The sequence below is a fragment of the Phyllobates terribilis genome, unplaced genomic scaffold, assembly GCF_046119375.1.
Source record: "Phyllobates terribilis strain yellow unplaced genomic scaffold, ASM4611937v1 Scaffold_2__4_contigs__length_985480577, whole genome shotgun sequence".
In the NCBI taxonomy this organism is placed as follows: domain Eukaryota; kingdom Metazoa; phylum Chordata; class Amphibia; order Anura; family Dendrobatidae; genus Phyllobates; species Phyllobates terribilis.
This window is the reverse complement of record NW_027362762.1, coordinates 612849629-612874433: the sequence shown is the minus strand read 5'-3', so window position 1 is coordinate 612874433 and position 24805 is coordinate 612849629. Positions and strand designations below refer to the sequence as shown.

Here is a 24805-nt window from a genome sequence, read left to right as displayed (position 1 = left end):
TCTAGTTTCCAAAATGGGGTCACTTGTGGGGGGTTTCCACTGTTAAGGGCATCAGTGGCTCTCCAAACGCAACATGGGATCCGCTAATTATTCCAGCAAATTTTGAATTCAAAAAGTCAAATGGCGCTCCTTCCCTTCCGAGGCCTGCCGTGTGCCCAAACAGTAGTTTTCCACCACATATTTGGTATCAGCATGTTCAGGAGAAATTTCACAATACATTTTGGGGTACATTTTTATCTGTTACCCTTGTGAAAATAAAAAAAATTGGTCTAAATTTAATATTTTGTGAAAAGAAAGTTAAATGTTAATTTTTTTCTTCCTCATTGCTTCAGTTCCTATGAAGCACCTGAAGGGTTAATAAACTTCTTGAATGTGGTTTTGGGTTCCTTAATGGGTGGAGTTTTTAGAATGGTGTCACTTTTGGGTATTTTCTGTCATATAGACTCCTCAAAGCCACTTCAAATGTGATGTGGTCCCTAAAAAAATGGTTTTGTAAATTTTGTTGGAAAAATGAGAAATCGCTGGTCAACTTTTAACCCTTATAACTTCCTAACAAAAAAATTTTATTTCCAAAATTGTTTTGATGTAAAGTAGACATGTGGGAAATGTTATTTATTAACTATTTTGTGTGACATATCTCTCTGATTTAAGGGCATAACAATTCCAAGTTTGAGAATTTCAAAATTGTAAAAATTTTCGACAAATTTCTGTTTTTTTCACAAATAAACGCAAGTGATATCGAAGAAATTTTACCACTATCATGAAGTACAATATGTCATGAAAAAACAGATCTCAGAATCAGTGGGATCCGTTGAAGTGTTCAAGAGGTAATTACCTCATAAACTGACAGTGGTCAGAATTGTAAAAATTGGCCTGGTCATTAACCTACAAAGTGCCTCAGTCCTTAGGAGGTTAAAAACCAATTAAAAACAAACAACCTCAATGAGAAAGTGTGAGTACATGTGAAGTTTCCACCTCTGTGTAAGCCACTAATCACAAGATTGCAAGTACAAATGACAAGTTGGTTGTGCACACAGGTTTTTTGCAACAAATGCCTCCTGCATACAAGTATAACAAACATGAATATTAAGGTACATATAACATGTTAAATAGGGCATGTAAGTATAACTGTCATGCATTCAAAATACATATCACATGTGCGACCCTAATGCAGCATAAATATTATAGCTATACATGTATCAATATACCCCTAGACCAGCAGTGTACCCCTTGGTCCGTTTCTAGATTAATAATCAGATCCTATCTACCACCCATGACTATTGAGTGTCTAGAGATATATGGAATAAACTGGCATTGTAACAACCTGTGAACAGAAAAGAGTGGAAACCTGAAGATACAAAAGGGAAACGCCACGCGTTACGCCTTTTCAGGCTTCTTCAGGGGTATGAGCCCCACATTATAGCAGTCATGGTATTTATACCATATGTGATTAAATAATAAATGAAAAATTCAGATCACATGGTGTGTTAATGGGCAATCACTGTCACTGCACCCTGACTGCTGCCGCAAATGTTACTTCAGCATTTGTCCCTGAGCTCAGAGACCAGAAGTGTGCAACGCGTGTGAGCACACCCCCCGGAATCAAGACACATCCAGGGAATATTTGTTCCTGCAACTTTTGTCTCTGAGCTCAGAAACCAGAAGCGTATAATACATATAAACACACCAAGACACAAAAAAGTGTCCAAGGAATATTTGTTCTTGGTTAAATAATATAGCGATAACGACTCAATTCAGTAGAAATCCACTGGTCAACGTGAGATTTTTTGATCTGAAAACACTTTAGCCAACTCAAGGTAAAAAATAGGGCTACTTAAATCATATAAAACTGTACTATACAACAAGAGTATTGCTGTAGAAACAGGGCCGTAGAAACCCATAATTGAGCAAGCAGATCTCCTGAACATGTAAAATGCACAAGAAATATTCAGAAATTTGAGAAATATGAAATGTTCTCTCACCCCACTGAACTGTGGAGATTGGAAAACAAAGATTGAGTAACAAAATGTTATGGCCATAACATATTATAAAGAGCTACTGAATTGTAGTATAGAGTCCAGATAGCTAATAAAGATGTAAAAATATGCTAGAAGAGATGCAGAGAAATAAAAGAAAGAAAGAAAAATATCATGTACAGAGACTGAAGAATGGTGTAGTCTGCACATATGTCACGGATGTGTGGCACCCTGCTATTACAGGTACCACAGGACCCAAAAGAGTGCATGGACGGACTTCTCCACAAGAGGCCCTCATTACATAACAGACACCTCCACCCTTCCACCTCATACCACCAGAGGGAGCCCTGTTAGGAATATATATACTGGAGGGTGGAGTTAGGCAGGCAGAGTGTGCTGGCACACCAGATCAGTGAAGAAGCAGCATGTGAGCTGCTGTGCTGAGGGCCAGCCAGGGCCTAAAGCACGTGCTGAAGCCTTGGGGCCTAGAGCGGGGCCGGAGGCAAGGAGAAGAGTGAGAGGAGTTATGGGGGCAGAGGAGCATCTTAGGCTCACCCCAGAACACAAGCCGGACACTGGGTCCGCGCCTACAGGGTCCTCTACGCCCAGTAGGAATAAATGGTATACCAGGAGGATTCTAGACCCCTGGTCCACCTGAAGCTACAATCATTTAAAGAACTAGGAACCACGAAGGCTTCAGCGTCCAGGGATAGTGGTAGCCAGAAGAAAGTTCTTACCACCAAGCATGCAGGTGAGGAGAGTGAAAGAGTACAGAAGCTAGGCCTAGTTTCAGGCTGGTCAGAAGCTTCAGAGAGAGAGGAAGAAACAAATCAGGAGGCCTTATAATCGCTCACTGGGGAGAGTCCAGAAGTGCACCCTTCCTATCAAGTACCCTGGACCGTACCTGCTGTCTACACCAGTAAAGGTACTGAAGCGAACCCCCTGTGTGCATGTCTGTTATTCTCCCCTGGCCCGGCAGGGCCACCTCTCACCTGCATCCCTTTCATCAACCCTGCCCCGGGGGCCCGCTCCGCCTGTGGGGAGCAGAAACATCCCAGCTGCCATCCCATCACCCCCGGATGTCTGCAGCAGCACTGGTACCCATTGCCAAGAGCCACAGGTGGCATCACGAGACAAAACTGTTAACAAAGCCCCCCTTTTAAAGAGTGACCTCAGGGTACGGGCCCGGGAGCCGACTGCCGTGATATCTCACAGAACGTCAAGGCCCGGGTACCGAGTTTCCCCCCATATCCTCCCTGGGCGAGTCAGATGCATAAATTGGGAAGAAGCCTGGCGATGAGTATCTACAGAGACATGGGTACTGCCAAAATACCAATATAAAGGGAGCGTATATGTAGCGCCCCGAGGGTTCGGCCGCTACAGGGGTATTGCACCTCAGCCCAGAGGTGTGGTATTCCACTCCCAGGTAAGGATGGAGTATGGACCAGGGCTCAGTTAGCTGCATACAGCACACACACCCCATTTCCGAGGGACAGCTCAACGGTGCTCCCACTAGACAGAAGTGCAGGCACGACCGACTATGTCCCTGTCTGGAGTGGGGAGGGGGGTGGAACACCCAGTGCTGTAGGGGCAGATAGGGGTTGGTTCCTGAGCGTAGGAAGGAGCCCATTGGTTGCTGGTCACCTGGGCTCATGGTCAGAGGGAGGTATAAAAGGTGGGCACCATCTTAGATCTAGGTTCTGTCCAGAGAGGAGAAGACAGTGAGTAGAGGCTCTGTAGGAGCTCTACTCCAGGAGGACCTAGTGAGAGGCCGAGGAAGAGGTGAAGGGGAGCTGTGGTGCCTCCTGAGCCCAGCTCCAAGAGAAAGGAACAGGAAGGAACGGAAAGGGAGAAGAAGAGACAGAGAAACAGAAGGGCTCAGGAACAAAAAGGTGGAAGGGACCCTAAGAACCCACGAGAATCCAGGGTGAAGGGTCAGGCAGATTAAGGGTACCGGATCCCAAGTTGGTGGAGGAGAAACTACCCTCAGCCAAAGACCGGTTGTCGTGATCATCTATTGGTGCGACACCTCATCAAACCTGCTAGGAAGGCACCATATAGGACAGCGGAGGACGGGGCCCACGTTTAACCGCACAAGTCTGCGGCAGCTGGACAAAAGTGGGTCACTGGTGAGGCAGGCCAGAGAAAGGATTAAAGGGGGTCCTGTGCCATGCTCCTGAACTGCCTGGGAGTTGACCGAGCCCCACACCTGGTGGACGCAGCACGGCTCGGGCGGTCACTACCTGTACAGAAGTGACCTGGAGTACCTGAACTGTGAGTAAACGACATTGGACTGCAGTACGTTGTCTGTGTGCTCTTTCGCTCCTCCAGCACTATCAGCACCAGGACTCTCACTACCATCACTCCCAACATCCACTACACTGCCCTGGGGCCGCACTCTTCCCGTGGGGAGTCACACCATGCCAGCTGCACACGTCATCAGCCCCAGCGGACTGCCTTGCAGCGGCGGTTCCTAACAACCGCAATCCACGGGTGGCGTAGTCGGACTTTATCGTCGGTACGTAGCAGGCTACCATTGGTCTGATCACCCTGAGCCACGGGACCGGGCCGCCACTACTACCCCCATCGTTCCCCTATCGTCCGGATCCGCGTGCCCCACGGCCCAGGGGGCGAGTCATATACATACATCCAAAAATTACTTATCGTTTATAAAACCTTGTAAATGGGAGATTTTCATTTATCCCATTTGGTGCTACGCTGTTCAATTTAAAAATCCAGCGCGATTCACTTAGTAGGAATGGGTATGATACATTGCCCCCTCTGATATTTTGAATGACCTGTTCCAGTCCCTCAATCCTTGTGCCTGACAATCGACGGTTATGACACGCCAAATAGTGTTCGGAGACAGTAGCGATGGTCTTTCCTTTCCTTCGGTATTTCTCCGCCAAAGCAATATCTGAAAAATGGTACTGTATCCTTTTGCGTAGTTCTTGCGACGATTGTCCTATGTAGTTCTTTCCACAAGGGCATGTAAGGACATATAGCACGTTACTTGTACGGCAATTGATGTAGTTCTTTAAGACATATTCTTTATTTGTGGCCTATTTGACAAAGATACTTGTTACTGGCATAAACTGGCAGATTGAACAGTTCCCACAAGGAAAGGATCCATGAAGAGACGTACCTATTCCTGTTCTCGTAGAAGCTCTTGTGTAGTGACTTCTTGTTAGATTGTCGCGTAGATACCTGGCTCTTCTCGCAGTTAGTAGCGATCTGTGGGGAACAATGCATTGGAGCTTAGGATCAGAATATAGTATGCTCCAGTTTTTATTTAATAGAAACCTAATGTCATGCCACTGATTATTACACTTGGTAATGACCCGAATTTTATCCTTATTACCATTTTTTTTGTTTTTTGGTTTCAGTAGGTCCCTCCTGTCTTGTTGATTTGCTCTGATGAATGCTTTGCTGATGACTCTCTTAGGATAACCACGGGTGCGAAAATGTTCCGTCAAATCTGCTGCCTGTGAGATAAAATCTGAATTCAAACTACAATTTCGCTTAACCCTCAGGAACTGTCCCACCGGGATACTTTCCTTAAGCTGTTGTGGGTGTAAACTATTAAAATGCAACAGACCGTTCGTTGCAGTTGTCTTACGATGCAGATTTATGTGGATCTGGTCCCCACTTCGAGTCAATTTGACATCTAAAAATTCCATAACACTTCTGGAAATCTGCCAGGTGAGACGTATATTGAACAGATTAGTATTCAATTCACTGATAAATTCATGACAGGTCTCTTCTGACCCAGTCCACAGAAACAAAATATCGTCTATGTACAGTATCGGAACCAGCCACAGGCAGACTCACGGAACCGACAAGTCGGGTACATGTGTGTTTCCTCCCACCAACCTAGAAGTAGGTTGGCAAAGGAGGGCACACAATGCGCACCCATCACCGCTCCAGAGATCTGCCTGTAGAAGGTCCGGTCAAAGACAAAATAATCCTGTCTAAGTGTAAAGGCCAGTAGGTCTAGGAGGAACTTGTTATGTGTGGTTTTACCTCCGAGATTTTTTCTTGGAAGGTGGAAACAGCGTCAAAACCCAGGTCGTGAACAATACAAGTATAGAGGGATTCTACATCCAAAGAAACCAATAGCATACTTGTTGGTACTCTCAAAACTTCAAGAATCTATAATAAATGTACAGTATCACGTACATACGATTTCAAACTCATTACCAGTAATGAACAATAATGATTTCTATGTAAAACTTCCTTCTGATCCGAATATTGTGTTTCAGAAAAAACTGAACAACTTGATTATGGAGGCCTTTTGGAATGGAGTGATTGATAAGAATGAAAAAGATTTCCTGTCAACATCTCATCCAGTTGTACCAACTTTCTATCTTGTACCAAAGGTGCACAAATCACTAATTAACCCTCCTGGTAGACCTATAGTTGCAGGAATCGGCAGTCTAAATGAACGTCCATGTGAGTATGTGGATTTTTTCCTACAGTCACAGGTAACAAGATATGGTATTGGTCAGCGACCAAGTGTGAATAGGTTTTCAACAGAGAACTGGCAGACTTTAAATAAAGTAGTATTTGTCACATTCCTAAAAATGTCAGGATTATCACCGCAGTAATATCGGATCACGTCTGATGATGGATAAGTTTCTCTGCTTCCACAATACAGTAATGTGAATAAAATCAGCCAAATCTGGCTGTATGCTGCTAACAAGCAAATAGAGCAGTTAAAATGGTGTATAAGGCTATGTGGCCACGATGCAGAAATGCTCCGGATTTTTCCTGAGCATTTCTGCATCTCCCTGGCAGAAAAAACGCATGCGGATTGTACATGCGGATTGTACATGCGGATTGTACATGCGGTTTGTACATGCGGATTGTACATGCGGTTTGTACATGCGGATTGTACATGCGGATTGTACATGCGTTTTCCTGCCAGGGACAAGTGGAAGTGAAGCGTTCTTCACATGCATTTCTGCATGCGGGTTGACAAGCGCTTTCCAAGTGATTTTAGCATCAATTGGAAAGTGCTTAACAACTTAGTCATACTATATAAATCCATGCAACCGGCATGGATTTATATAGTGTGACCCCCAAAGAATGGTAAAAAATACAAAAATAAATCTATACTTACCTTCCAATGGCCCCCGGAGTCTTGATTCGCTCCGTCCTGGCTGCCGGCAGCTTGCGGTGCACTACACTGAAGGACCTGCCGTCACATGACCTGCCGTCAGCGCAGGTCCTTCAGTCCACCGAAAGCTGCCGGCAAGCGAAGACAAGCTTACCGCGGGCCATCAGAAGGTAAATATAATATTTATTTTTTATTTTATTCTTTTTTTTACAGGTTCTATGGTACCCGGGTCCGGAGGAGAGTCTCCTGTCCTCCACACCTGGGTACCATCCGCATATTGAAACACTTGGATTCCACATGTACAGATGCAGTGATGCGGAATCCAAGCGTTCCAATGCAAGTCAATGGCGGCGAAAACGCAGCGCTTCTGCAAAATAATTGGTAGTGCTGCATTTTTTTCCGCAATGATAATCCGCAGCGGAAATTTCCGCAGCATGTGCACAGCACATGCGGATTATCATTGGGGAACATGGCAGACCTTCTACCATGCATTTTTTAAGCTTTTCTGCAGCATTTTTGGCGCTGCGGAAACGCTTAAAAAACGCATCGTGGGCACACAGCCTTAAAGTGCTTTTCAACAAAATCAGGATTAAGAGCAAAAAGAATATTATCCCTGATATCTAGGGCTATGGATATGAGTAACAGCAGCAGACAGAACGTGCAGTGGACCCTGTTCTGTTGTATACGCTCTCCACAAACTCTGCCTGCCTAACTCCTGCTATCCCCAGGATTGATATGCATCAGAATTAGTCCTTAGAGGAACTGTTAGTGTAGATTTGTAATGCTGTGTAATACCTCACTAAAACAACCGCCAATTCTCTCCCTCAATCACTAGCACCTCTCCCTACTGTGCCTGTTCGACCGGTAGACTGTGACTAGTATAGGGTCCCGGATCTAATATAGACCCGATGACGCTATGCGGCCACTGTAATGCCACAACCAACCTGACTGCGGCATTACAGTGACTGGCAGGCAATCCCTGTATGTTAATTCGCTGTCTAATCAGTGCCAAACATGCAGGGCGGGGACTCGGGCTCCTGCCTGAGTATTTCAGAATTACTCACTGAGCACCGAGGGCCATGTATACCAGGGTAAGGATGAGGGGTACCTTGTATACCAGGATGGAGATCAGGGGTGCCATGCATACCAGAATGGAGAGGTACCATGCATACCAGGATGGAGGGGTTCCATGCATACCAGGATGGAGGCGTGCCAGGCATACCAGGATGAGGGGTGCCTTGCATACCAGGATGAGGGGTGACTTGCATACCAGGATGGAGATCAGGGGTGCCATGCATACCGGGATCGAGGGGTGCCATGCATACCAGGATGGATGGGTGCCATGCATACTGGGACTGAGGGGTGCCATGCATACCAGGATGGAGATCAGGGGTGCCATGCATACCAGGATGGAGATCAGGGGTGCCATGCATACCAGGATGGGGATGGGGGCCATGTATAATAGAAAGAGGGGGGCTATATATACCAGGATGGGGGATATTAACAGAATTGGGGGACATTACGACTATAAAAGTTTTAGCAGCAGACGCCCTCCCCCTTAACAGTGCATCATGACCACATCTTTTGCTTAATTTTTTTTTCTATTCTCCTCCTCTAAAACCTAAGTGCGTCTTATGGTCCGGTGCGTCTTATAGTCCGAAAAATACGGTACCTTTTATTTTCAAATCAGAGGAAGAAGCAAGACTGAGACTAAGTGCCCACGATGCAGAAATGCTGCTGATTTTTTCTGCATCTCCCTGGCATGAAAAACACATGCGTATTTTACATGCGTTTTTCCTGCCAGGTAGAAGCGTTTGTCATGCGTTTTTGCATGCATTTTTGCATGCGGGTTGTCAAGCGCTTTCCAAGTGATTTTAGCATCACTTGGAAAGTGCTTGTCAACTTGGTCACATTATATAAATCCATGCAACTTTTTTTAGTTAAAAAAAGAATAAAAATGGTAGAAAATAAAAAAAAACATTATACTCACCTTCCGATGGCCCCCGGTCTCCTTCTCAGGTGCGTCTGATGTCTTGGGCGGCTCGCGGTCGTGTAAAAGGACCTTCCATGACGTCATTTAGTCATGTGACAGGTCATGTGACTGCCGACGTCAGCTTTTGCGTGACCTGTCACATGACTAAATGGAAGGTCCTTTTACACCATCACGAGCCACCGGGGAGCCAGAACGCACCGGAGGGAAGACCGCGAGCCATCAGAAGGTGAGTATAATGTTTATTTTTTATTTTAATTCTTATTTTACAGGTACTATGGTACCCAGGTCGGGAGGAGAGTCTCTTCTTCTCCGGGTGCTATCCGCACATTGAATCGCTTAATATCCACATGTGCACATGTAGTCATGCGGATATTATGCGATTCAATGCAAGTCAATGGCGGCAATTACGCCGCGTTTCCATAAAAATAATTAACATGCTGCAGATTTTTCCGCAATGATAATCCGCAGCGGAAATTTCCACAGCAAGTGCACAGGAGGAGGAGGACAGACGTCTGTTCTCCTCCTCCCCGCACTTCCTGCACACCATTATTGAAATCCAGAGATAAAACCATATGTAAATGAGCTGCAAGTGCTTCAGAGTGGAACATTGCACTTGCAACTCTCTTGCCTTCCCTCTCTATTCCGACACCTTACTCCTGTTTCTGAGGCAGACCACGGAGGCAGACCACGGCGGCAGACCACGGAGGCAGACCATGGAAACAAGAGTTACCTTTCAGTTAGACAGGAGGCAGGTAGTGGGTGGGGAATAAGGAGGGACAACGGGAGAGCTGCAAGTGTAATGTCCCACCCCACATCATTTGAAGCTCATTTATGTATGATTTCTCAGAAATGGCAAAACATATTTCTTCAATGAAGGTATGTATTTAATCAGCATGAAACTGCCTGTACATACATGTCGTTCGTTTGGATATAAAATCCTCATGATATGTTCCCTTTAATAATAACTGGGAATCAACAAACATGTTATGACATGTCCAGTTTTAATGATTAATCACTTATTTCACAAAGGCCAATTAATTTTGAAAAATCAGATTCCATACTGCTTTTGTAAACAGTTGTTATGTGTATGTTCATTGTAAAACGTGCAGATTGTTTCCCTGTTTCCTTTCTTCCAGATGATATCCCTGTCTCTCTAACATTCTCTATTTATCTTCTCTACTTCACCAACTTCATAAATATTTAATGGTAAGAACATATTGTATATAAATATCTGAAAGAGTCAGTAAAGAGTAACCTATACCGTGCATCTCTGACAATGAAGGGCTTGAGCCTGGCTTAGGAGTTCTTCCTTTTTTTCTTTTGCAGAAATGATCTCTCAATGAACACATTATATTTTGTAGCTATTTTCTTTCATTTTTTTCTCCACACGTTGCTGTCTCTACTGCCCCTGGCACTATATAATTAGCGGAAGTTCCCCTATAATTAGCCCAGGCAATCCTGTATTTGAGTCCTTTAAGGAGAAAATGCGGGAGGACATTGTTAATCTGACATCCTTGGGCACCACATCAATTTGCAAAAGAACCACACACTTTACTGAATGTCTCCAGATAGCTGCATGTTTGAATACTGTGTCCCCTCTCTTTCTCATCTTTCTACTTGCATCTCTGTCACCACAACCCCCTCTTCCTCAGCTATCTGCCTGCAATACTTTATGCTCTTGTTTAATATTTTACATTAATTCATTTTTCACTTGAGTTGTTTTTAATGTTGACTTCTTAACACACAACTGCAGAAAACAGACCAGTATTGCAGTAACAACAGAACAGATATAGTGCACAATCAAGCATTTCATGAGTAATTGATAATACCAACATGTGAAGCTAAGAATGACATTTTTATATAATAATTAGTGATGAGTAGTGTTGAGCGATACCTTCCGATATCGGGAAATATCGGATCGGATTGGATCGGACCGATACCGAAAAAGTATCGGATATCGCCGATTCCGATACCGGAAACCAATGCAAGTCAATGGGACATAAATATCGGAATTAAAATAAACCCTTTCTTTCCTTGTAGGTTATTTCTACATGAAGGAAAACAACTAAGAATAATGTAGAATGTATTGGGGGAGGTGGGGGAGACAATAAAGGCATAGAGGTTTAGCCCAGTCAAATGGAATAGCAGGAATTAATATTTTTTTATTATGTTCTGAGTTACGGAAATATTAACTATGTTAAGTATTTTTATATTTTGTCAGATATTTATGTTTCACTACTTCCATGCTCTTCACCTTCTTTTTTACTTCTCCCACACTTTCTCCTTCATCATCCTCAGCATCTTTTTCATCCACTTCTTCTTCACCTTCTTCTTCTTCACCTTCTTCGTATTATTCTTTTTTTTACATTCTTCATATTCTACTTCTTCATCTTCTTCATATTCTTCTTCTTCATCATATTCTTATTTGTGACAGGCATTCCTGTAGTTGTTATCTATAAAAGGTTGGACATTACACCTTTCGTTCTGCCCGTCACAAAAGATTTACAACAGGATTTGTCCGCGTTCAGTTTGGCCTGCAGCAGCAGGTCTTTTCCAGGGGCACCACGAGGAGGAACGGACTCACCCCCATACACTGCTTAGTCATCTTCTGCTTATAATTTAGATATTATCTTTTGCTCTGATTTTTAGTCTTATGCTTAATGTTCTTCCGCTTTTTGTTCTGCAGCTTCTTGTATTTCTGCTTCTTGGTTTTCTGTCTCTTGTTTTTCTGTATCTTGGTGCTTGTCTTCTCTTCTTTGTCTTCTTGGTCAACTTCTTCAGGGTCATCTTCTTGGTCTTCTTCGGGGTGGTCTTCAGGGTCGTCGTCTTCGGGGGTCCTCGTCTTCGGGGTCCTCGTCTTCTTCGGGTTGGTCTTCTGGGTCCTCGTCTTCGGGGTCCTCGTCTTCTTCGGGGTGGTCTTCAGGGTCCTCGTCTTCTTCGGGGTGGTCTTCAGGGTCCTCGTCTTCAGGGTCATTGTCTTCGGGGTCCTCGTCTTCTTAGGGTTGGTCTTCAGGGTCCTCGTCTTCAGGGTCCTCGTCAGGGAGATCCAGAGTGATTACCAAGAACCATTTCAAAAAGCTTGAACTTGGAAATGTAGCAGAAGGTACAAGAAAGCTGAGGAACTACCGAGGACCAGCTGACGGTACTGGAACCCGGATGGATAGCAGAAGGTACAAGAGCCAATGGAACTACCGAGGACCAGCTGATGTTACTGGAACTCGGTTACTAAGCAGGAGGTACCTGTGCCAGAAAGCACTACCAAGGACCAGCAGATGTTGGTGGAACTTGGATACCGAGAAGGAGGCACCTAATCCAAAGGCACTGCCGAGAACCAGCTGACGGTACTGGAACCCGGATGGGTAGCAGAAGGTACAAGAGCCAATGGAACTACCGAGGACCAGCTGATGTTACTGGAACCCGGATGGGTAGCAGAAGGTACAAGAGCCAATGGAACTACCGAGGACCAGCTGATGTTACTGGAACTCGGTTACTAAGCAGGAGGTACCTGTGCCAGAAAGCACTACCAAGGACCAGCAGACGTTGGTGGAACTTGGATACCGAGAAGGAGGCACCTAATCCAAAGGCACTGCCGAGAACCAGCTGACGGTACTGGAACCCGGATGGGTAGCAGAAGGTACCCATGTAAAAAAAAAGTTCAAGGCCGCGAGCCGGCCGCAGTTACCAAAACCCACAGTCCTACAGAGGGTGCTTGTCCTATTGGCACTATGGAACCAGCCTTCATTGCCAGATCCCGCAGCCCACATAGGAGTCACCTAAACTGCAGGCACCATAGAGTCGGCTAACCCGACCGCAACACGACAGGACAACGCATTGGAGGCAAAGTGACGTTGACACTACCCGGAAACAGCTGGCGTGCTGGAACCAGGCTGGGCAGGAGGGAGTACCCGTGCCAAAGACACTGCCGAGAACCAGCTGACGGTACTGGAACCCGGATGGGTAGCAGAAGATACAAGAGCAAATGGAACTACCGAGGACCAGCTGACGGTACTGGAACCCGGATGGGTAGCAGAAGGTACAAGAGCCAATGGAACTACCGAGGACCAGCTGATGTTACTGGAACTCGGTTACTAAGCAGGAGGTACCTGTGCCAGAAAGCACTACCAAGGACCAGCAGACGTTGGTGGAACTTGGATACCGAGAAGGAGGCACCTAATCCAAAGGCACTGCCGAGAACCAGCTGACGGTACTGGAACCCGGATGGGTAGCAGAAGGTACCCATGTAAAAAAAAAGTTCAAGGCCGCGAGCCGGCCGCAGTTACCAAAACCCACAGTCCTACAGAGGGTGCTTGTCCTATTGGCACTATGGAACCAGCCTTCATTGCCAGATCCCGCAGCCCACATAGGAGTCACCTAAACTGCAGGCACCATAGAGTCGGCTAACCCGACCGCAACACGACAGGACAACGCATTGGAGGCAAAGTGACGTTGACACTACCCGGAAACAGCTGGCGTGCTGGAACCAGGCTGGGCAGGAGGGAGTACCCGTGCCAAAGACACTGCCGAGAACCAGCTGACGGTACTGGAACCCGGATGGGTAGCAGAAGATACAAGAGCAAATGGAACTACCGAGGACCAGCTGACGGTACTGGAACCCGGATGGGTAGCAGAAGGTACAAGAGCCAATGGAACTACCGAGGACCAGCTGATGTTACTGGAACTCGGTTACTAAGCAGGAGGTACCTGTGCCAGAAAGCACTACCAAGGACCAGCAGACGTTGGTGGAACTTGGATACCGAGAAGGAGGCACCTAATCAAAAGGCACTGCCGAGAACCAGCTGACGGTACTGGAACCCGGATGGGTAGCAGAAGATACAAGAGCAAATGGAACTACCGAGGACCAGCTGACGGTACTGGAACCCGGATGGGTAGCAGAAGGTACAAGAGCCAATGGAACTACCGAGGACCAGCTGATGTTACTGGAACTCGGTTACTAAGCAGGAGGTACCTGTGCCAGAAAGCACTACCAAGGACCAGCAGACGTTGGTGGAACTTGGATACCGAGAAGGAGGCACCTAATCCAAAGGCACTGCCGAGAACCAGCTGACGGTACTGGAACCCGGATGGGTAGCAGAAGATACAAGAGCAAATGGAACTACCGAGGACCAGCTGACGGTACTGGAACCCGGATGGGTAGCAGAAGATACAAGAGCAAATGGAACTACCGAGGACCAGCTGACGGTACTGGAACCCGGATGGGTAGCAGAAGGTACAAGAGCCAATGGAACTACCGAGGACCAGCTGATGTTACTGGAACTCGGTTACTAAGCAGGAGGTACCTGTGCCAGAAAGCACTACCAAGGACCAGCAGACGTTGGTGGAACTTGGATACCGAGAAGGAGGCACCTAATCCAAAGGCACTGCCGAGAACCAGCTGACGGTACTGGAACCCGGATGGGTAGCAGAAGATACAAGAGCAAATGGAACTACCGAGGACCAGCTGACGGTACTGGAACCCGGATGGGTAGCAGAAGATACAAGAGCAAATGGAACTACCGAGGACCAGCTGACGGTACTGGAACCCGGATGGGTAGCAGAAGGTACAAGAGCCAATGGAACTACCGAGGACCAGCTGATGTTACTGGAACTCGGTTACTAAGCAGGAGGTACCTGTGCCAGAAAGCACTACCAAGGACCAGCAGACGTTGGTGGAACTTGGATACCGAGAAGGAGGCACCTAATCCAAAGGCACTGCCGAGAACCAGCTGACGGTACTGGAACCCGGATGGGTAGCAGAAGGTACCCATGTAAAAAAAAAGTTCAAGGCCGCGAGCCGGCCGCAGTTACCAAAACCCACAGTCCTACAGAGGGTGCTTGTCCTATTGGCACTATGGAACCAGCCTTCATTGCCAGATCCCGCAGCCCACATAGGAGTCACCTAAACTGCAGGCACCATAGAGTCGGCTAACCCGACCGCAACACGACAGGACAACGCATTGGAGGCAAAGTGACGTTGACACTACCCGGAAACAGCTGGCGTGCTGGAACCAGGCTGGGCAGGAGGGAGTACCCGTGCCAAAGACACTGCCGAGAACCAGCTGACGGTACTGGAACCCGGATGGGTAGCAGAAGGTACAAGAGCCAATGGAACTGCCGAGAACCAGCTGGCGGTGCTGGAGCCCAGGGTAAATACTAAAAACAGAAGAGCCAGAGGTGTATTTGGAGGAGGTTTTAAATCCGTACTACAGTGGATGTGGACAAAGCAGGAGAATTTGCCGGACACACAGCTGGGGATCAGCTGACGTTACTGAATCCCAATAACACTGGAGCAAGCGTTGACTGTGCAGACGGCACTTCTGAGCAGCAACTAGCGGTATTGGAGCCCAGGGTAAATACTAAAAACGGAGGAGCCAGAGGTGTAATTGGAGCAAGTTTTAAATAAGTAGCACAGTGAATATGGACAGAGCAGGAGAAATTGCCGTGAACACAGCAGGGGAACAGCTGACGTTACTGAACCCCAATAACATGGTAGCAAGTGTTGACTGTGCAGACGGCACTTCCGAGCGCCAACTGGCGGTGCTGGAGCCCAGGGATAAGAATGAAAACAGAGGAGCCAGAGGTGTAATTCGAGCAACTTTAAAATGTGTAGTACAGTGGATTTGGACAAAGCAGGAGAAATTGCCGTCCGCACAGCAGGAGAACAGCTGACGTTACTGAACCCCAATAACACGGCAGCAAGTGTTGACTGTGCAGACGGCACTTCCGTGCGCCAACTGGCGGTGTTGGAGCTCAGGGATAATACTGAAAACAGAGGAGCCAGAGGTGTAATTGGAGCAACTTTAAAATCTGTAGTAGTGAGAATGTGGACAGAGCAGGAGAAATTGCCGTCCGCACAGCAGGGGAACAGCTGACGTTACTGAACCCCAATAACATGGTAGCAAGTGTTGACTGTGCAGACAGCACTTCCGAGCGCCAACTGGCGGTGCTGGAGCCCAGGGATAAGAATGAAAACAGAGGAGCCAGAGGTGTAATTCGAGCAACTTTAAAATCTGTAGTAGTGAGAATGTGGACAGAGCAGGAGAAATTGCCGTCCGCACAGCAGGGGAACAGCTGACGTTACTGAACCCCAATAACACGGCAGCAAGTGTTGACTGTGCAGACAGCACTTCCGAGCGCCAACTGGCGGTGTTGGAGCCCAGGGTAAATACTAAAAACGGAGGAGCCAGAGGTGTAATTGGAGCAAGTTTTAAATAAGTAGCACAGTGAATATGGACAGAGCAGGAGAAATTGCCGTGAACACAGCAGGGGAACAGCTGACGTTACTGAACCCCAATAACATGGTAGCAAGTGTTGACTGTGCAGACGGCACTTCCGAGCGCCAACTGGCGGTGCTGGAGCCCAGGGATAAGAATGAAAACAGAGGAGCCAGAGGTGTAATTCGAGCAACTTTAAAATGTGTAGTACAGTGGATTTGGACAAAGCAGGAGAAATTGCCGTCCGCACAGCAGGAGAACAGCTGACGTTACTGAACCCCAATAACACGGCAGCAAGTGTTGACTGTGCAGACGGCACTTCCGTGCGCCAACTGGCGGTGTTGGAGCTCAGGGATAATACTGAAAACAGAGGAGCCAGAGGTGTAATTGGAGCAACTTTAAAATCTGTAGTAGTGAGAATGTGGACAGAGCAGGAGAAATTGCCGTCCGCACAGCAGGGGAACAGCTGACGTTACTGAACCCCAATAACATGGTAGCAAGTGTTGACTGTGCAGACAGCACTTCCGAGCGCCAACTGGCGGTGCTGGAGCCCAGGGATAAGAATGAAAACAGAGGAGCCAGAGGTGTAATTGGAGCAACTTTAAAATCTGTAGTAGTGAGAATGTGGACAGAGCAGGAGAAATTGCCGTCCGCACAGCAGGGGAACAGCTGACGTTACTGAACCCCAATAACACGGCAGCAAGTGTTGACTGTGCAGACAGCACTTCCGAGCGCCAACTGGCGGTGTTGGAGCCCAGGGTAAATACTAAAAACGGAGGAGCCAGAGGTGTAATTGGAGCAAGTTTTAAATAAGTAGCACAGTGAATATGGACAGAGCAGGAGAAATTGCCGTGAACACAGCAGGGGAACAGCTGACGTTACTGAACCCCAATAACATGGTAGCAAGTGTTGACTGTGCAGACGGCACTTCCGAGCGCCAACTGGCGGTGCTGGAGCCCAGGGATAAGAATGAAAACAGAGGAGCCAGAGGTGTAATTCGAGCAACTTTAAAATGTGTAGTACAGTGGATTTGGACAAAGCAGGAGAAATTGCCGTCCGCACAGCAGGAGAACAGCTGACGTTACTGAACCCCAATAACACGGCAGCAAGTGTTGACTGTGCAGACGGCACTTCCGTGCGCCAACTGGCGGTGTTGGAGCTCAGGGATAATACTGAAAACAGAGGAGCCAGAGGTGTAATTGGAGCAACTTTAAAATCTGTAGTAGTGAGAATGTGGACAGAGCAGGAGAAATTGCCGTCCGCACAGCAGGGGAACAGCTGACGTTACTGAACCCCAATAACATGGTAGCAAGTGTTGACTGTGCAGACAGCACTTCCGAGCGCCAACTGGCGGTGCTGGAGCCCAGGGATAAGAATGAAAACAGAGGAGCCAGAGGAGTAATTGGAGCAACTTTAAAATGTGTAGTACAGTGGATGTGGACAAATCAGGAGAAATTGCCGTCCGCACAGCAGGAGAACAGCTGACGTTACTGAACCCCAATAACACGGCAGCAAGTGTTGACTGTGCAGACGGCACTTCCGAGCGCCAACTGGCGGTGTTGGAGCTCAGGGATTACAGTTCAGGTGGTAGAAACATGAACAGAACAGGAGACCTGGATACTGTTGCCAACCAATTATTTATTCTGGAAGAGGACTGGCAAATTCATGAGAGATCCAGGCCTTGTTCATTTTGAGAAAAGTAAGCCGGTCAACGTTATCGGAGGATAGTCGCATGCGACGGTCTGTTAGTACACCACCTGCGGCACTAAAGACGCGTTCCGATAATACACTAGCAGCAGGGCAAGCTAGCACCTCCAGTGCATACTGACTAAGCTCTGGCCATGTATCCAGCTTACAGACCCAAAACTTGAAGGGAGAAGAGCCGTCTGGGAGTACACTAAGAGGGCAAGACATGTAGTCTGTCACCATCTGACGGAAACGTTGCCTCCTGCTGACTGGAGCTGTCTGTGATGGTGTAGACATTTGTGGCGGCGGGGACACAAAACTTTGCCACATTTCGGCCATACTGGTCTTGCCTTGTGCTGAGGCGCTGCTTCTGCTCCCTCTTTGTGCAGAGCTTCCTCCACTGCCTCGACGCACTGAGCTGCTTTGTAAAGCACTAGCAGCACTGCTCTCGGTTGGAATGGAGAACATGATGGAATGCACCAGTGCGTCTTGGTACTCCCGCATTTTACGCTCCCGGTTCAATGGTGTTATGAGGCTTTGTAAGTTGTCCCGGTAGCGAGGATCTAGGAGGGTGGACACCCAATAATCAGCCGTGTTGAGAATGTGGGCGATGCGGCGGTCGTTTCTGAAGCACTGCAGCATGAAATCAACCATGTGCTGCAGACTGCCAACTGGCCAAGAAACGCTGTCCCCTGCTTGAGGCGTGATCTCTGCCTGCTCTGCATCACCCCACCCTCGCTCTAGATACTGACTACTAGAGCATTGTGTACCTCCCTCCTCTGGACAGATGTCTTCCTCATCCATTGACTCCTCCTCATCCTCCTCACAAAGTGTCCCCTGCCTAGGCCTTTGTGAGGAACCACGTTGCGCAGACTGTAGAGAAGCAGATGGCATTTGTGACTCCTCATCCTGCACCTCTTCCAAAACCTCGTCCCTTAGTGCTTGCAGTGTTTTTTCAAGCAGGCAGATAAGGGGGATAGTCATGCTGACTAGTGCATCATCTGCACTCGCCATCCGCGTGGAATAATCGAAGGCACGCAAAACGTGGCAAATGTCCTTCATAGAGGCCCACTCAGTGGTGGTGAAGTGTGAACGGCGCGCACTGCGACTTGTTTGCGCCTGCTGCAGCTGGTACTCCATTACTGCTGCCTGCTGCTCACACAACCTCTCCAACATATGTAACGTTGAATTCCACCTGGTGGGTAGGTCACATATGATGCGATGTTCCGGAAGACATAATCGGCGCTGCAGAGCTGCAATGCGTGATCTTGCATTGCTGGAACGCCGCAAGTGAGCGCACTCTATGCGGACCTTGTGAAGCAGTGCATCAAGATCCGGATAGTCCCTCAAAAAACTCTGCACGACCAAGTTGAGCACATGTGCCAGACATGGGATGTGAGTGAGGTTGCCTAGGCCCAGAGCTGCCACCAGATTTCGGCCATTGTCACACACTACCATGCCTGGCTGGAGATTCGCTGGCACAAACCACACGTCACTCTGCTGCTTGATGGCATTCCAGAGCTCCTGCGCTGTGTGGCTTCGATTCCCCAAAGAAATTAATTTTAATACGGCCTGTTGACGTTTGGCCACGGCTGTGCTCATATCGGTCATCATAACAGGTAACCGTTCACGGGTCGATGTGGAGGTAGACCGTGACGGCTCCTGCAGCGCTGATTCAGAGGAACTGGAGTATGAGGAGGAGTCAATGTGTACAGACTGGATTCCTGCAATCCTTGGAGTTGGCAGAACACGTACAGCGCCACTCTCAAGATCTGTACCCGGCTCCACAACATTTACCCAATGGGCAGTGAGGGAAAGGTATCGTCCCTGTCCATGCTTACTGGTCCACGCATCAGTGGTCAGGTGGACCTTGCTACTGACGGCGTTTTGTAGCGCATGTTTAATTTTTCCCTCCACATGATGTTGCAGGGCAGGGACGGCTTGCCTGCTGAAATAAAAGCGGCTGGGCACGTTGTATTGTGGGACTGCCAATGCCATAAAGTTACGGAATGTGTCAGTCTCCACCAGCCTGAATGATAGCATTTCAAGGGCCAGTAGTTTAGCAATGCCAGCATTCAGAGCCTGTGCTCGGGGGTGGTTTGCCGAGTATGGGCGCCTTTTCTCCCATGCCTGTGCTAACGATGGCTGTAGACTGGCCTGGGAGTGTGAGGATGACTGGGAAAGTGGTGCTGTGGGTGGAATTACACTGTGTCTCTGTACAACAGTGCCAGAGATTCTTCCATGGCGATCCTGTGAGGAAGCCGAACCAGCTGTGTGTGAGCTGGAGGAAGAGGCTACAACACGAGCTGAAGAGGTGGTAGGTGGCGCTGTAGGTTGGCCTAGGTCTTCAGTGTGTTTGTGTAACTCCACCACGTGCTTGGTCCGCACATGTTTCCACATATTTGTGGTATTGAGGTTGCTGACACTTTTCCCTCTTTTCACCTTCTGATTACACAGCTTGCATTTGACAAAGCAAATGTCATCTGCAACTGTGTCAAAAAAGGACCAGGCACTGCAAGTCTTGGGAGCGCCCGCTTTGGATTTTGGAAGAGCCATGCTCCTAATGGGTGCCGAAGTGGAGGCTACAGGCAACCAAGTCTGCCCCCTCCCTCTCCCTCCTTTTTGGGCCGTTCGGGGAATCTCTTCCTCAGAGCTGCTCCCACCACCTTCCTGTCCCTCACGCCATGATGGGTCAAGGACCTCATCATCTACACCACCCTCTTCAAACAACTGCTTCTCCTGGGTAGTCTCGACAGCACAGTACGCACCAGAAAGTGGCACCTGAGTCTCATCATCAGATGCGTACTGAGGTGTGCTGCTGACCATAGGCACTGGCCCACCCGCCTCTTCAGATTCAGAGAGACAAAACGGTTGCGCATCACTGCATACTACCTCTTCTTCAAATTCTCGAATTCTGCTTGGCTGGCCCCCTCTTTCCAAGCCAAGAGATTCAGAGAACAGAAGTAGAGATGGCTCCTGTCCAGGGCTCTCTGACTGCCTGGGCAATTTGGCAGGTGGTGAAGAGACAGATGGGTGCTCTTCAGTGCTCAGGACCTGAGAGGATCTGGAACTAATTGAAGTCGATGCGTTAGCTGCCATCCATCCGACAACGGCTTCAATTTGGTCCTCGCGCAGCAGTGGGGTACGGCTAGCTCCTACAAAGCTGCGCATAAAGGACTGTTCCCTGGTAAAACTGGGGGATGCTGAGTCACTGGTGCCCGCAGCAGGCACAGAATCCCCACGTCCTCTCCCTGCAGGCACAGAATCCTCACGTCCTCTCCCTGCAGAAACTCCACGCCCACGCCCACGACCACGACCACATGCCTTACTCCCTGCCTTCTTCATCTTGGTAGACTGATAAAGATAGGCAGAAAAGTACTAAGGGCTTAGTGTGCTTATTCCTGAACAGCTGCTAACAGGTATAAGAAACACTAATTTTATAAAGTGTGGACTAGACTTTAATATGAGCTAATGTGGCCTACACAACTGTAAAGTGGAGTGTTTGGTGAACTTTATTTAGGTTTTTTTTGTCACAAAAAGACACTGGATGTGCCTAAAGATGTAATAACGATAGTATCACAAACTTTTTGTAGCTATTACAATGTAGGAAGGTAACCTACAATGCAATAGATGAGGCTGCAAAAAATAGGCTAATACTAATCTGGCTGGGGCTGCAGGGCCCAATGCTGCAGAAAGGCTCCTCTATCTACTCCTATATAGTGTGTTTGGAATCAATTTAGCTGAATATGGATGGAACCACCACACTAATAGGAGATATCAGGAAAAATTATGAATTGGCAATAAAGGACAATGTATGAGGCAGTGACACACACTGAGTGCACTACAACCAGACGGGGTTGAAGCACACACTACAGGGTGAGCTGCACTCACACACCAGACCTTGCAGACAGCGGTGAACAGTACAGATGCAGAGCACTGTGCACTAGTGCTGCAAGACGGAAAAAAAATTCTCTATCTACTCCTATATAGTGTGTTTGGAACCAATTTAGCTGAATACAGATGGAACCACCACACTAATAGGAGATATCAGGAAAAATTATGAATTGGCAATAAAGGACAATGTATGAGGCAGTGACACACACTGAGTGCACTACAACCAGACGGGGTTGAAGCACACACTACAGGGTGAGCTGCACTCACACACCAGACCTTGCAGACAGCGGTGAACAGTACAGATGCAGAGCACTGTGCACTAGTGCTGCAAGACGGAAAAAAATTTCTCTATCTACTCCTATATAGTGTGTTTGGAACCAATTTAGCTGAATACAGATGGAACCACCACACTAATAGGAGATATCAGGAAAAATTATGAATTGGCAATAAAGGACAATGTATGAGGCAGTGACACACACTGAGTGCACTACAACCAGACGGGGTTGAAGCACACACTACAGGGTGAGCTGCACTCACACACCAGACCTTGCAGACAGCGGTGAACAGTACAGATGCAGAGCACTGTGCACTAGTGCTGCAAGACGGAAAAAAATTTCTCTATCTACTCCTATATAGTGTGTTTGGAACCAATTTAGCTGAATACAGATGGAACCACCACACTAATAGGAGATATCAGGAAAAATTATGAATTGGCAAAAAAGGACAATGTATGAGGCAGTGACACACACTGAGTGCACTACAACCAGACTTGGCTGAAGCACACACTACAGGGTGAGCTGCACTCACACACACAGACCTTGCAGATAGCGGTGAACAGCACAGGGAACTGTGCACTAGCACTGCAAGGCACAGTGATTTAGAAAGTAGCTTGGGTAAAGCAGTATAGAGCAAATAGGTAGCTAAAACTGTCCCTCAGAACAACAGCGTCCTATCCCTAACTGAATTCACAGCAGAGTGAGCTCAAAATGGCGGCGGTGGCTTTTATAGTGCATCATGACATCATTTCAGCAGCCAATCACAGCCATGCCATTAGTTAAGATGCCTACATGCCTAACAGGATGTGCCCACACTTCTTAGGATCCTCATTGGCTGAATAAAATGAAAATGTCTCATTGCATTATGGGAACTTCCGATTCCGGTATACGATATTGCAATAGTATCGGAATTAAGTATCGGAATTCCGATACCGCGAATATCGGCCGATACCCGATATTTCAGTATCGGAATGCTCAACACTAGTGATGAGCGAACGCGCTCGCCACTACTCGGTACTCGCCTGAGCATCACGGAGCTCGACAAGCTCGGCGCTCAACTAGTATTTCCGGGTTGCTCGGGCGGGAGCTCGGGTCCCCGCCCTGCATGTTTGGCGCTCTTTAGAGAGCCAATGAACATGCAGGGATTGCTTGCAGGGATTGCTTGCCACACAATGTAATGTCGTAGCCATGTTGGTTGTGGGCATTACAGTGATAGTCTATTTAAGACCCGGTGACGCTAGGCGCACCACAGTCTACTCCGGAAACGGGCAGAGAAGGGAGAGCTACTGCTGAGTCAGGGAGAGATTTGCTTGTTTATAGTTAATAAAAGTATTCCACAGCATATCTATATATCCATCTGAACTAACAGTCCTTCTGAGGACTAATCCAGCTGCATATATTCAGTGGTGATAGCAGGAGTTAGGCAGGCAGGGTTTGCGGCAGACTGCAGTGGATACAGAACAAGAGGGTCCATTGCATGTTCTGTCTGCTGCTGCTGTTGTTACAGATATTTGTAGACATAGCCCCAGATATCAGGGGCCAGGGCTAATTTTTTTTATCTTAATCCAGGTTATTTGCTTAAAAAGCAAGGCAGGCAGGGTATGTGGCAGACTGCAGTGCATACAGCACAAGATGGTCCATTGCACGTTCTGACTGATCCTGCTGTTACAGATATCCGTAGACATAGCCCCAGGTATCAGGGGCCAGGGCTAATTTTTTTATCTTAAAAAAAGCAATCCAGAGTACACCATTTTTCTGCTCCATTTGCTTATTAGCACTGCCGAATACAGCCAGATATTTTCCATATTACAGCGATAAAAATCCAGAAATTTGTAGTGAACGTAGAAAATATTGGCCTCCATTTACAGTTTGTTGCAGTGTGTCAGTGAAGCTATTCACATGTGGTCACTGTGAAGAATAATAACCTACAGACCCACTATTTAAAACAGCTGTGAAGAATAGTAACCTACAGGCAGGGCTGTGGAGTCGGAGTCGTGGAGTCGGAGTCGGTGCTCATTTTGGTGGAGTCGGAGTCTGAGTCTGAGTCGGTATAAAATGGACCGACTCCGACTCCTAAAATATATAATAAATTGGGTACAGTAGTTCAATGCAGAATGTGCTGAATATGTTTTCATAGGAATTTGGGAAAGTTATGAAATGTCCTATAAATGGCTGTTCTATTCCTGATCTAAGGCTACATTCACACACAGCGTTTTTGCTGCGTTTTTTGAGGATATGTTTTTCAGCTGCAAAAGCAGATTATCTTTTTAAAAAAAACACATCACCTGAAAGGTTTTTGAGCTCATAGATAATGTTTTCAATAGCAAAAGCAGATTAGAAAAACGCTGCACAAACTGACATGCTCATTCTTTGTGAGGATCCGTTTTTGAGCCCAAAAATGGATCCTCACAAAACGATGTGTCTGAATGTCATATCTTGAAGCCCATTGACTTTGCTGGGATGCCCAGAGTCACTGCATTTTACTGCAAAAAAAGGATCCGCAAAAACGCTGTGTGTGAATCATGGCCGTAGCCAGCGAGGGGCAGGGGGGGCAGCTGCCCCCCTAGAAGCAGGGGCACACACCTATCAAAACTCACTTGTATGCTGCAGTGCTCCCATCCTGCACCGGCTCCAGACTGCAGGGGGCAATC

General features: G+C 47.4%; 1 long non-coding RNA gene across 1 annotated transcript in view; it reads right to left on the bottom strand.

Annotated features, from left to right (window-relative positions):
- Positions 1 to 4014: 4014 nt before the first annotated feature.
- Positions 4015 to 24805, bottom strand: part of LOC141252885 (uncharacterized) — a 91110-nt gene continuing 70319 nt past the window's right edge. Inside the window, exons 2-3 of the long non-coding RNA XR_012314146.1 lie at positions 5122 to 5210; positions 4015 to 5038 (exon numbers count right to left, since the gene is read on the bottom strand). This is a non-coding gene — a long non-coding RNA (uncharacterized lncRNA). The remainder of the gene's footprint in view (positions 5039 to 5121; positions 5211 to 24805) is intronic.